General features: G+C 38.0%; 1 protein-coding gene across 2 annotated transcripts in view; it reads right to left on the minus strand.

Annotated features, from left to right (window-relative positions):
- Window positions 1-14,695, minus strand: part of notch1b (notch receptor 1b) — a 185,819-nt gene that overhangs the window by 169,507 nt on the left and 1,617 nt on the right. The window contains exons 2-3 of one of the 2 annotated variants that reach the window (XM_087252914.1): window positions 9,257-9,362; window positions 8,485-8,575 (exon numbers count right to left, since the gene is read on the minus strand). The gene's annotated coding sequence lies outside the window, so the exon portion shown is untranslated. Of the gene's footprint in view, window positions 1-8,484; window positions 8,585-9,256; window positions 9,363-14,695 lie in introns of both variants that reach the window. The other variant, XM_087252915.1, reaches the window with a different exon arrangement.

The following is a 14,695-nucleotide window of genomic DNA, read 5'->3' on the forward strand; positions in this document are numbered from 1 at the left end:
TGGGCATAGACATCTATCTATCTATCTATCTATCTATCTATCTATCTATCTATCTATCTATCTATCTATCTATCTATCTATCTATCTATCTATCTATCTATCTATCATCTATCTATCTATCTATCCATCTATTTATCTAAAGTATCCATCCATCCATCCTTCTACCCATCCTTCTACCCATCCATCCATCCATCCATCCATCCATCTATCCACCCATCTACATAGACAGAGAGACAGAGAGATGGATGGATGGATGGATGGATGGATGGATGGATAGATAGATTTCATTTCTGTCTGATAGTGTTAATTTATTGAAAATAATTCCAAATCCCATGTGGATTCAAACAAACTGGTCAAAAGTCAAATCTCATGATCAAACTGTGCCATGGATCTACAGATGCCTAAAATTTTTTGTCCATAACTTATATTTTGGATCTTCACACAAAACTATCATATAAGAAGGGCACTAGTTGAACTATTTTTGTGATATATGATGGTGCTTTTGTCTCCATTTGGAAGCTTAAAAGCCCCATAAAAAAAAACACTGGGAATAAAGAGCAAATGAATCTGGAGGGAGGGAGGGAGAGAGAGAGGGAGAGAGAGAGGGAGAGAGAGAGAGAGAGAGAGAGAGAGAGAGAGAGACTAGAGCTCAGTGATTACTGTAACCCAGATTCTTCCTAAGAATTCTGAGCTGAGTAAAAAAGCATAAAAACATCAAGTTCAGAGCATCCAGTCCTCTTATTTTACTTGACCCCTTGACATGAATAAACAATAAATAAACAATTTAAACTATATACTTTGTCATCTGATAAATATTTGTAAATTATATGACTATGATTATTAAACATTCTTATTTGCTCTCAAAAAAAAAAAAAAAAAAATGATTCAAAGGCTGTCACTGGGGTGGTACCTTTTCAAAGGCACACTTAAAGCATCTATATTAGTACCTACTGGATCCGTATTGGCACCCTATAAGGTCCATATCATGCATGTTGATGACGGAAGTCGCTCACCAGCTGCACTGCACTGGTGATTGGCGATGGTGTCTCTATTACTCAAGCTGTTTAGAATGAAATGTTTAGAGATGGTGTGACACAACACACACCTATGTGTGCCTTTGATGTACCCCTTGATGCTTCTTACGTTCTTGCAGCGAAATTAGGCACTGAAGTTCATATGCTGATTCGGTCTGGTGCATAACGGTTATAAAGGTACCATATTGGCACCAGGTTACGGTACCCAACCGTAGTGACAATTTAGCATAAATACACAGCGCTCCGTCTCACTAGTTAAAATTGCTTATTTCTCTGGCTTTTAACATCTTCAAAACATTTGTGATAAAGTATAGCTGAAGTCAGAACTATTAGCCCCCCTTTGAATTTTTTTTTCTTTTATAAATATTTTTCAAATGATGTTAAGCAGAGCAAGGAAATTTTCACAGTATGTCTAATAATATTTTTTTCTTCTGGAAGAGTATTATTTGTTTTATTTCCGCTAGAATAAAAGCATTTTTAAAAATTTTTTTATTAATCATTTTAAGGTCAAAATTATTAGCCCCTTTAAGCAATATTTTTTCGATAGTCTACAGAACAAACCATCTTTGTACAATAACTTGCCTAATTACCCTAACCTGCCTAGTTAACCTAATTAGCCTAGTTAAGCCTTTAAATGTCACTTTTAGCTGTATAGAAGTGTCTTGAAAAATATCATCATGGCAAAGATAAATCAGTAACTAGAAATGAGTTATTAAAACTCTCATGTTTAGAAATGTGTTGAAAATATCTTCTCTCCGTTAAACAGAAATTGGGGGGGGGGGGGGGGGGGATAAACGGGGGATAATAATTCTGATTTCAACATAAATAAGTCAGCAAAATTTATAACAGTTTAGTATTTTTTTAAATAAAAAAGGTCATAAGAAGGTCATCTATGCTCACTAAAGTGTTCATTTGTGCATCCTAAAATGGTTATAATGCTGAGATTATCAACAGCAGGTCTGCTGTGAAAACCCTAAAGACAGATGGCTGCTTTTCACTCAGGGCTGTCTATGCTAATGAGGGAAAGATTTTTACTAATAGTCAGGGCTTTCCCCCTATGATGAGTAGTACAAAGGCAGAATGTCAATCAAAGTGTTTCTGCAGAATGTTTTTATGAAGTGGGATTATAAAAAAAGAATGAATTCATTGTTACCATTAGATGCTGGCTATATTCACACAGTGTTTCCACACAACTGCGTTTAACCCACTTATAAAAGTGTTTTTTGCATAATAGCCCCCCTTTAACATGCAGAATATCACTTTCCATAAGCATATTGATTATCCTGTCATTGGCATATACTCCAGGCTTACAGCAACTGTCATTTATTTATAGCAGTTACGCCTGACCTACTGAGCATTCACAGATCTTTGAAAAAAAAAACTCTGGTCGATGGATGATCTGGTCTCTGAGATGAGATGGAAAGCCATGAGTGCTTTTTCAGCAAATGATTCCATACCTGCTGCATCCTGAAGCAATAAATAAAAGATGGCTCTTACGCTTCTTACAGATAAGAAATGCTTCAGTAAATTGTCCCTCATGTGGAATAATGGTAAAGGTGTGCTCGGTATCACTCTTATTCCTCTCCTCTCTAAACTACTCGGTATCACAGCTAGATATTATGTGCTAATGCAACTGTTTCTAATTTCCTAATATTTAGCAGTTTTGTAATATTTACATTACAACATTGAAACGTCCAATTAGGAACATGAAGAAAAAAAATGTAAGCATCGATATTTTCTCTTTTTTTTTCCTAATGTTGTAGATTTGCCAGAGTATGTTATTTGTTATTATGCTGTTTTCAATGTTGCAATTAGAAGCAAACAAAAAGTGCAAAAGTGCTACAGTAAAAGTACACTAAATAGTATACAAAAGTACACTGTAAAATGTAATGTAAAATTTACAGTATCTTACTGGCAATTTTGGTTGCCAGTAAGATTGTTAATTTACAAGCACACTGTAAATTAATAATTACAAATTATTGTAAAATTTACAATAACTTACCGGCAATTTTGGTTGCACTTAGACTTACTGGCAACCAAAAATCGCCAGTAAGTTGCTGTAAATTTTACAGCAAATTGTAATTATTCATTTACAGTGCGCTTGTAAATTTAGTCTTACTGCCAACAACAATTGCCAGTAAGTTACTGTAAATTTTACAGTAAATTGTTATTATTCATCTAAGCTTGTAAATTTATAGTATTACTAGCATCCAAAATTGCCAATAAGTTACTTTAAATTTTACTCTAAATTGTAATTATTAATTTACAGTGCACTTAGTCTTACTGGCAACCAAAAATTGCCAGTAAGTTACTCAATTTTACTGTAATTGTAATTATTAATTTACAGTGCACTTAGTCTTACTAGCAACCAAAAATTGCCCGTAAGTTACTGTAAATTTTATGGTAAATTGTAATTATAAATTTACAGTGCGCTTGTAAATTTAGTTTTACTGGCAACTAACATTGCCAGTATGTTACCCAATTTTACAGCAAATTGTTATTATTAATTTACAGTAAGCTTGTAAATTTACAGTCTTACTAGCAACCACAATTGTCAGTAATTTACAGTAAATTTTAAAGTAAATTTTACAGTAAATTGTTATTATTCATTTAAGCATGTAAATTTATAGTATTACTAGCATCCAAAATTGCCAATAAGTTACTTTAAATTTTACTGTAATTTGTAATTATTAATTTACAGCTCACTTAGTCTTACTAGCAACCAAAAATTGCCAGTAAGTTACTGTAAATTTTATGGTAAATTGTAATAATTAATTTACAGAGTGCTTGTAAATTTAGTCTTACTGCCAACAATTGCCAGTAAGGTATAGTATATTTTATGGTAAATTGAAATTATTAATTTACAGTAAGCTTGTAAATTTAGTTTTACTGGCAACAACAATTGCCAGTAAGTTACAGTAAATTTTACAATAAATTGTAATTATTCATTTACAATACAATAAGTTACAATAAGTTTATTTACTGTAAATTTTACAGTAAATTAATTCATTAATTTTCTTGTCGGCTTAGTCCCTTTATTAATCCGGGGTCGCCACAGCGGAATGAACCGCCAACTTATCCAGCAAGTTTTTACGCAGCGGATGCCCTTCCAGCTGGGTTCTCTACAGTAAATTGTAGTTATTAATTTACAGTGAGCTGGTAAATTAGTCTTACTGGCAACCACAATTGTCTGTAAGTTACTTTAAATTTTACAGTACATTTTTACAGTGTATATTTGAGTGTCTGTCACTTGCACAAGACTTTATAAAAGCACATCAGGCAATTCTGTGGACAGGTTCTGTGTGAGCCTACTTATAACTGCTTTCTTCTCCTTACTAACACTGTAAGACCTCAAAGAACAAATATATATACAGTTGAAGTCAGAATTATTAACCCCCGTTTTTTTTTTCCCCGATTTCTTTTTTTTTTTTTTTCTTCTCCTTAACTAGGTTTATTAGGTTAACTAGGCAGGTTAGGGTAATTAGGCAAGTAATTGTATAATGATGGTTTGTTCTGTAGACTATCGAAAACAAATTAGCCTAAAGTGGCTAATAATTTTGTCCTTAAAATGGTGTTTAAAAATTAAAAACTGATTTTTTTATATTCGAAATAAAACAAATAAGACTTTCTCTAGAAGAAAAAATATTATCAGACATACTGTGAACATTTCCCTGCTCTTTACTTACATTAATTCTAAATAAACATTGGAATTCCACAAGAACAGAGTGGCATTTATTACAGCTTTAGCATTTAGAGCCCCATTATCAAGTGTAGAATTGGGTTGCATCAGTATTTAAATCATATTTCTACTCTGTGACAACTCAAACTCTTGAGTGTGCGCATACATGATGCAGTTATTACTTTCAGTGTGGTTGGAGGAGGTCGCTTCTTCTTCTCCTTCACTGCACTTCAAGCTCTGTCTCTCACACCGAAAAGTGACAAGGCTGCCTTGTTCCTCATCAAATATACATGTACTTTGTCTTCTAACACATTTGCATAGTGAAGCCTCACAAAAAATACCTTTCTCTGTCCATTTGTGTTCTTGTGGGGCAGTCAAAATGAGCGAGGCGCATAATCCCCGTCCCGCAGAATTTGCTCAGCTGCCAAAGCAAATGACATCACTTCGCTTTTTTTTTCCAAGAATGCACATCATGTTTCAAAACTCTCTCGCTGTCTTTCTTCCTGAAGGATGTCCTGAAGCTTAGTAAGCATGAAATTATTTTATGAAATGTTTCAGTCATTAAACACAGACCCCTACAACAGTTTTCCAGCTTTTTCCATCTCGAACATGAGGTCAGCATTTCATTTAATGACAATAAAAATGTCTGTAAGGATTAGAAAGATTATTGATGCCAAGTAAGAACTTTTTTCAGTGAAAGGTTCTTGAAGGGATTGTTCACCCAATTATGAAATTTACTCCTTTTTTACACTTCCTCAAGTGGTTGCAAACCTTTATGAGTTTCTTCTGTTGAGCACAAAAGAAAATATTTTTTAGAAATCTGTAAGCTTCACATGTGTTTTGTGGACTTGGAGAAAGCATTCGACCGTGTCCCTCGTAGCATTCTGTATAGAGGTGCTCTGGGAGTATGGTGTCAGAGGCGCTCTGTTAAGGGCGGTCTCGTACCTGTGTGAACAGAGTTGGAGTTTGGTTCGCATTGCCGGCAATAAGTCAGACTTGTTTTCAGTGCTTGTTGGACTCCGGCAGGGCTGCCCTCTGTCACCAATTCTGTTCGTAATTTTTATGGACAGAATTTCAAATTGTAGGCTTTGGCTGGAGGGGGTCCGGTACGGGGACCACAGGTTTTCATCTCTGTTATTCGTAGACGATGTTGTTCTGTTGGCTTCATCGAACATGGACCTTCAGCATGCACTGGGGCGGTTTGCTGCTGAGTGTGAAGCGGCTGGGATGAGAATCTGCACCTCCAAGTCCGAGGGCCATGGTGCTCCCCCGGAAAAAGGTGGTTTGCCATCTCCAGGTTGGAAGAAAGTCCTTACCCCAGGTGGAGTTCAAGTATCTTGGGGTTTTGTTCACGAGTGAGGGAAGGATAGAACGTGGGATTGACAGGCGGATTGGTGCAGCGGCAGCAGTAATGTGGTCAGTGTACCGGTCCATTGTCTCTCCATTTACCGGTCAATCAACATTCCTACTATTACCTATGGTCTTTGGGTCATGACCAAAAGAACAAAATTTAGGATACAAGTGGCCGAAATAAGTTTCTTTTGCAGGGTGGCTAGGGGCATCCTCATAAATAGGGTGAGGAGCTCACTCACCCCGGAGGAGCTCGAAGTAGAGCCGCTGCTCCTCCACATTAAGAGAATCCAGCTGAGGTGGTTCGGGCATCTGTTTCGGATGCCTCCTGGATGCCTACCTAGGGAGGTGTTCCAGGCATGTCCCTCGTGGAAGACCCAGGACACATTAGAGGGACTATGACAGAATAAAACTTTAAGTACTCTACAGAATACATTATCTTGCTATGCTTTTGACAAACCTACACTAGATTAATCCAGTTTTTCGGCAGAAACATTATTTCACCGCATCTCTCTGTGAACAAATTCTGACTGTGTTCATCTGAGCTGATGGACTGTAGTCCACCCTTGGGCTCATACGTCTACAGTTAATTAAATCAGCTTGTCATATTCTGAAAAACAAGCATTGCTTTTGACTACACTGGGACTGAGACACTGACATGAACACATCAGTGTTTTAAAATAAAGAAACATGTGGTTTTTATAAATGTGTCCATATCAAATCTGAACTCAGTGATAACTCACAGGATTAGAAATAATTTAACTAACTCAATCAAGATTATAATTAAGGTTCCATTAAAAGCATGCTTTCAATGCTATTTAGAACCTTAAAATATCTGTAACATTCATTTATTTTCCTTCGGCTTAATCCCTTATTTATCAGGGGTTGCGGCAGTGAAATGAACGAGAGGGGTCTGGCTGCAGACTCTGTGCAGTGCAATCTGAGCCGCATCCAATGCTTTTTAATGCGCTCACCTAACCCCACCCCTAACCCTACACAGTGACGCCACTCACTCGACTGAGTGCATTGTGTCTGACATTGCATTGATGAGTGATGCAATCTCAGCTTGCATCATAAAGGCTGCATCCAAATACTATTGAAATGAACCACCAACTATTCCAGCATGTTTTACACAGCAGATGCCCTTCCAGCCGCAACCCAGTACTAGGAAACACCTGCACACTCCCACACTCATACACTACAGCCAATTTAGTTTATTAAATTCATTTATAACGCATGTCTTTGGACTGTGCGGGAAACCAGAGCACCCGGAGGAATGGGGAGAACATGCAAACTCCACAGAGAAATTTAGAAAACACTGTCGGTTGGTTTTAGGGAAGAGGGTGATCGGGTCAATCAGTGCTTTTGAAAACACTATCGGTTGAGTTTAGGGAAGGGGGTTGGCAGTGGTTGACCTACTGCGGGACGCGTAATAGGAGATGAGCTTCCCTCCCTCCAGGACATCTACTCACATTACAATCGAGCCTGGGCACGCTTACATAATCGATGCTGTTCAGTAAGCGCTCTCGCTCAGCACAGTGAAGGAGATTTCTCTAGTTGTATCGCTTTAGTCCTTAGGGATGCGCAGTCAGATATTTCGCCGAACAGATCAGCCACTTTTGGACGCTCATAAACAATCATAAGGCCCTCGTGCTGCAGGAATTAATAGGTTTGCTGAAGGTGCGCAGCTGTAGTGCAGTGAGGGGTTTGTGTATTTAATAAACTACGCTAGTTTGCGTTCATCGAACAGTAAGAATGATTAATAAATCCATATAAAACAGTCCCTTAAAAGTCACGTATCGCTATTCAGTTTCGGGCTTTGGCTCTTTTTGCACTCACAAACAAGCGTACCACGCCAAAGTCCAAGTGAAGGCACAGGCACACCTCTTCCAACTGGGACAGGGCCGGCCAAGTGAACCATGCTTGAGCCCGATTCAGCGCACTCACACTTCTCAAACGATCCGGGAAACAGGCCTGGGCACGGTACGGATAGCATAGTGTGAGTACGCCCTTGCAGCATTAGAAAAAAAGCGAATGGCTCATTCAAGGTTATAAATCATCACATTCTTAAATTTTTCCCCTGCTATTGTGTTATCAATGAATGAACTGAAATTCCAAGGGAAGGTCTCAAAGTAATACTGAAGAAAATTTTGGTGTGCAGAAGAGAGCAGAGTGCATGCGATAGAATCATTAAACTTGCATGATCTCTTATGCAGCCGTTCTTTTTTTAATGAAAGATTTATGAATATTTGTATTTAACATTGATCGCTATATTGATGCATCACAGTCATGCCAGGTTCTTTCCCTAAATCAGTAATATCTATCACCTGTTCATCATCAGCACTCCATTATAAACACTCACAGTTTCGCTCATTTTCAATATGGATTATAGACTCACTCATTTTCCTAAAGTCTTCTTACCTGAAGTCTTCTAGTACTCCTGTAGTACTCCTGTGCACTTAAGCATTGTTGTTTGTCTGGAATCAGCTCCTGGAAAGTTCATCGCTGTATCCTTCAAAGACTGGTAAAACAGATCAACATGGTAAAAATCACCACAAAGCACAAACTTACAGCCATTTCCATCTACATACCTGCATCTGTTCAATAAATCAGCTTGTTTTGTTTGCACTAATATCTGTGTCTCCAGTCATGCTTACTGTGAACATGATGATGATAAGAGTCAAGTCAATTAGTCAGCCTGATTTCTGCATACGTTTTAAGTTACTTTAATGTGAAGTGGACACTGGACAACTGAGTGTGGATCCAAATGCAGGTTTATTAAACAGAGAGGGTCAGGCAAGCAATGGTCAACACAGGGGCAAACAGATGTTTAAAGGGCATCCCGAGTAGTCAAATACACAGGAGAATGGTCAATACAGGCAGGCAGCAGACAACCAAAAACAAACAAAACAAAGAAAGGTTCAAACACGGAAGGCAAGGACACCGCGTCATAACAGTATAACAAGACTCAACATAGTCAACATAGATGTTAATCCAAGATCGCATCATACTTGGCAAAATCATGATGTGCTATAAAGAAACATCTAATAAACAAAAAAACATAGATGTTTAAGTGTCTCTTAGAGCTACAGATGCCAATTAATTATTATTTTTTTTAATGTGAGGCTGAATTTATGGTTACAATTTCTGTGTCATTTCATTTCATGATCTCTTCATGTCTGTGTAAACTTACACACTGTGTACGTTCATGCAACCAGTTTTGTTCAACCTTTCAGGCCAAATATTCCAGCGGACAGAGAGGAAGATGCTCCAGTGGGATTTCTGAGAGCAGCTTTTGACTGTGAAAAAGGAAGAGAGGGATACGAAAAAAATAACCTTTCCTTACACTGCATCTTTACTTATGAATTTATCATGACCGTGTCCGTACAATACACGGGAATCTCAGCTTCCTTTAATATTTGAAGGTTTAATAATTCATATACTAAAATATGTTCTTTCTCCACTTTCAAACTATCTCCTCTTAGCAGCACTCAAAGTGGTCCAACAGGAGGAGCGGCAGGTCTGCAGGAGGAAAGAGTTTAAAGTGGGACTAAAACTCACAGTGAATGTTTGCCTGTGTCTGTGTGTGTTCCCATTTGACAGAATGAAGAAGGACATTGTGTGTTCATTATGCTATATAATTTAGTTTTTAAATCACTTGCGACTTATAAAAATGAATAAACTGTTATATATAATATTTAGTTTTCAAGACAACTCTTTACAGTCTCAATAATAGCAGTTTGAGGTAAAGATGTTACAGTTAGACTACGCATTTTATTTATTTACAGTGTTATTTATTATATTCATATTTATATTTGCTTTATTAAAAACAAGCTTAGATTTGTCCACCTGTCAGGTTTTAGACCATATGGGGCACAGCATTTGTATTAGGATATAACTCAGGTTTTTGACCACACTTCGTTATTATTGTTCATTTATTCATTTTCTGGAAATTAGAACTGAATTTAGAATGTTCAATTCAATTCAGCTTTATTTGTATAGCGCTTTTACAATGTAGATTGTGTCAAAGCAGCTTCACATAAATGGTCATAGTAACTGGAACAGTGTAGTTCAGTTTTTAGTGTTTAAGTTCAGTTCAGTTCAGTTTAGCTCAGTTCAGTGATATTTAATCATTACTGAGAGTTCAAACACCGAAGAGCATATTCATTGAAGCGTAGCTCTACCAATCCTGAATCATGCGAGCCAGTGGCGACAGCGGAGAGGGAAAAAAAACTTCACCTGATGGGAGTGAAGAAAAAAAACCTTGAGAGAACCAGACTCTTTTAATATCTCCGCTGGCCAAAAGTCTTGTGCAGAGCTTCAGTCACCGCGGTGGAGGGTAATTGACCAGAATGTTGTGCGTACAAGGTTTCCCTATCCACGAGAGCGAAAGTGAAACTAGATTATGAAATGAGCTATCTCTCATTCTCGCGCGGTAGATTAACAGTTTTCTTGCTAGTGAAATGTTCAGTTTTTCCACTTAGACTTACTTTACGTCATGTAAATAGCAAATGCGCTTATGGCGTGACGCAACTGGCTCTTAATGGGAATGGGAGATGAGACTCTGATTGGTTTATTCTCAAAACTCACCTATAACTCATTAAGCTAACAAACTCAACCCTTTTAGAGCATGCGCCACTGTGCAAAGCAATTTTTTTCCATCCTTAAATTAGCAAAAGTTGATTCTGACACGCCCTGAAAGCGTTTGCGCCCTGCGTTTTGTAGAGCCCTAAGTGTCCCTAAAAACACAGAAAGTTTAAATAAATTTTATTAATAAATTAGATTTATATAATTTAAATAAAGTATTACACAAACGAACATTACCCAAAATGTTGACCCCCCAAGATTGGGTTGCATTAATTAATAAATAGACTGGAAAAAAAGCTTGGTTGTCGCCTCATAAGTATTTTCTTCCTAATACAACAAAGAAATCCACTTTAAAATAATGCATAAAATATATCCGGCTATATCATTTGTTTCCAAATATGTTGATATTGAGTACTTATACATTTTGTAATAAGGTTGATGAAACTTTATTACATTTTCTTTGTATGTGTGAACTTGTTCAGAAATTTTGGTTTGACCAGTATCATTATTTAAACACTCCTACCTTTGCAAAATCTTTTAGTTTAAAATAAATTATGTTATTACTCAGAATCTGCACATACTTCTAAAGAATTTATCTTTAGTTTTTTTTTATCTTGGTTGGAACAAAAATGCATAGCTTCAAGCCTTTCTTTTCAACATTTTCAGATTGAAGTCTTCTGATGTCTATTGACTCACTGCTCAAATCTTTCCGTATGTGTAACAACAAAAAAATTGCCAGATTCTTGATATAATAAGAAGAACTGTTGTCTTTTGACTCTGACTTAAGTTAGATAGCTTTCCTTTAATCAGTGGTGTAAAGAGTACTGAAAAATCATACTTATATAAAAGTACCATTACTTATGTCGTGCAAGTAGAGTAAAAGTAATTGTTGTAAATATTAGTTAAAGTATGAGTAAAAAGTAGCCCTTTTAAAAGTACTCAAGAGTAGCGAGAAGTGAGTATTATGCTGAAAAAAAAGCTGATGCATTTACATCTAATTTGTCGATGTGTGTAAACGTAATTGCCTAGGAGGCATACAATATCATAGGATGTAAATATTAAGTGAGATTTATTTATTTTTTATGTCAGGTTATCAAAATTCAATGTCTAGTCAGCGTCTATGGAACACGTTATTTTGATGTCCAAAACGAAGTCAAATGATGTTGATATTTGGCCGATTTTAGGTTGTTAGAAAGTCACCAAAATCCAACGTCAAGTTAATATCTTAAACCAATGTCATATTGATGTCAGATATTGAGATTTATTTGGCAGGTATGGCAACCAAAATCCAACGTCTGATAGACGTCATAGTGGTAACGTCCACACAACATCAAGCTGTGACATTATTAGACATTGATTTTTGGTTGATTTTAGGTTGGAAGTTGAACATTGACGTAGGCCTGACATTAAGTTCTGACGTGAAATCGTTTTTTATATCCAAACAAACTGCGACATCAACATGACATTAGGGTACAACATCTATCTGACTTTATGTTGACATCTTGTGCCTGCTGGGTGTTTACGGCCGTTTTGGTCATCATACAGTAAACATCCACCATCTTCTTATCAGTGACATGCATCTAAACCAGGGGTCTCAAACTCAATTTACCTGGGGGCCGCAGGAGGCAAAGTCTGGGTGAGGCTGGGCCGCATAAGGGATTTCACAAAAAAAAGTCCTCAAATGTCATTATTAACAGTTTTAATTATTTCTTCTGAACATGAAGTGTCCTGAACATTAATAGAACATTGAGTGAAGATTATGAACAGTTCTTCTGAACATGGCGTCTTTTGCCTACTTCTTGCTGCCAGAGACTTGACAGCGCTTCTTCTCACAAATCTGAATCTGAACCACATTTGGCTTTAAGCAGTTGAGACCCTCAGTATGGCTTGGGGGAACTCACTCAAAAGTGGGGGGGGGGGGAATTGGTGCAGATCTGCAGAGTGGATGCACGCGTACTGAAGAGCGGTGTTATCGCACGCGTACTGAAGAGCGGTGTTATCGCGCGCGTGCTGATCAGCTGTGTTGTCGCGCGCGTGCTGATCAGCTGTGTTGTCGCGCGCGTACTCAAGAGCGGTGTTGTCGCGCGCGTACTCAAGAGCGGTGTTGTCGCGCGCCTACTGAAGGGCGGGACCGAAGGTGTGCCGCGTCGCGGGGGCACTTTTGATCATTTTGGAAGCGCACTTTCTATCCAAGACTAAAAAGGGCATGTGCACTGCACAGGTTGAGCCCTATGTGTGCACGTGCCTGCCCTCACCTAAAAAAAAGGCGTATATATGTATAAATAAAACACCCCCACCCCACTCCAGTCACATCAGTCTGTACCAGTCTGTATCTACCTATAATATATATAAGATGCAGGCTGTAGCTAGGTAGGTGGCAGGCTGCAGATAGGTAGCTAAGTGGCAGGCAGGGGCGGGAACAGCTTACCTTGGTTCTGGCCGGCGCGAGTTCCCTCCTTACACTTCCCACCCGTCACAGCGTCTAACAAAGGGGCGGGGTGCGTGGTAACGTCATCGGCATCCCCGCCCCTTTGTTTACACGGCGGGCGGGGAATGCCAGTGACCGCTGTGTACGGATAGAATCTAATAGGAGCTGTCAGAGTATACAGCGGTCGGCGCGGGCCACAAAATATTGCACTGAGGGCCGCAAATGGCCCGCGGGCCGCGAGTTTGAGACCCCTGATCTAAACAGTCTCTGGGTCAATGTGTGTAAAGATTTTGGACATCTTCTTGGACACTTTGAATGCTTCCAAGCAGTTTGCTACATTTATAAACCGCCCGTAGCTTGAGGTAGTTCATTATAATGCGATTTACCTTCTATGTGCGATCTGATTGGACAGGAATCACAGGACTGATTTTTCTAATCCTCATAGACAAGAAAAAATAAAGTGGTGACTGCAGGTTGAAGAAAAGTAGTGGAGTAAAAGTACCATTACAGCACTATAAATGTTCTCAAGGGTAAGTAAAAGTGCACATTTATAAAACTACTTAGTAAATTACAATTCCTGAGAAAAACTACTCAATTACAGTAGTTTGAGTATTTGTAATTAGTTACTTTACACCAGTGGTTCCCAACCTGGGGTCCGCGCCCCCCTAAGGGGGGCGCCAGAGTTCACAGGGGGGGCGCGGGAGAGGATAAGTATTGAGGTAGAAAAAGGCATAAAACGGTCCACTATTATAAAGGGCTTTGCAATTAATCGAAAATCCGATTTAGATTTCGGTTTCAAACGATTATAAAAAAGCATTTATCGAGATAAATGATTATTGCATCATATTTCGCCACAGTTGTACACGTGTTGCTCTTAAAAGCGCGAAAGAGCTTATGTGTGTGTGCAGCACGATCAGTCAGAAGTATGCGGCCGGTCAGTATTCACTCTCATTCACACACTGAGACGAGCAGAGGAGCGCAGACATCTAAAGTCATCTTAACGTGAACGCTTTAATGGTCAAGTAGGTGTCAAAACGCGGTGTTTAGTGATTATTTACATTAACCCTCATTTGTGTAATAAACAAACGAGTTGAGGATCAAAAGACGTGAAAGAGAAACCATTAAAGAGACAGCGCGCTATAATCCTTCTGCCGCCTGTTTTTAACATTATTAAACGAACATGACGAGAAAACCCTCGCTGCTCTTGACTGAAGGACTGCTGTAGCTAAAGTGTTTTTCTTACAGTGAAGATGCTTAAAGCACAGTTTGTTTAATATTTTTATTCTATTGTATTTATTTCTCTTTCCATTGCAGGGTGGAAAATAACTGTATGTATACAGTTGAAGTCAGAATTATTAGCCCTCTTGAATATTAGCAAACTTTTTCCTGCCCAATTTCTGTTTCATGGAAAGAATATTTTATTAACTTATTTCTGAACATAATAGTTTTGATATCTCATTTCTAATTACTGATTTCTTTTTGTCTTTGCTATAATGACAGCACATAATATTTTACTAGATATTTTTCAAAATACAAGCATTCAGATTAAAGTGCAGTTCAAAGGCTTAATTAGGGTAATAAGGCAAGTCATTATAACGGCAGTTTATTCTGCAGACA

Source organism: Danio rerio, chromosome 5, assembly GCF_052040795.2.
Source record: "Danio rerio strain M-AB ecotype USA chromosome 5, GRCz13ab, whole genome shotgun sequence".
Taxonomy (NCBI): Eukaryota; Metazoa; Chordata; class Actinopteri; order Cypriniformes; family Danionidae; genus Danio; species Danio rerio.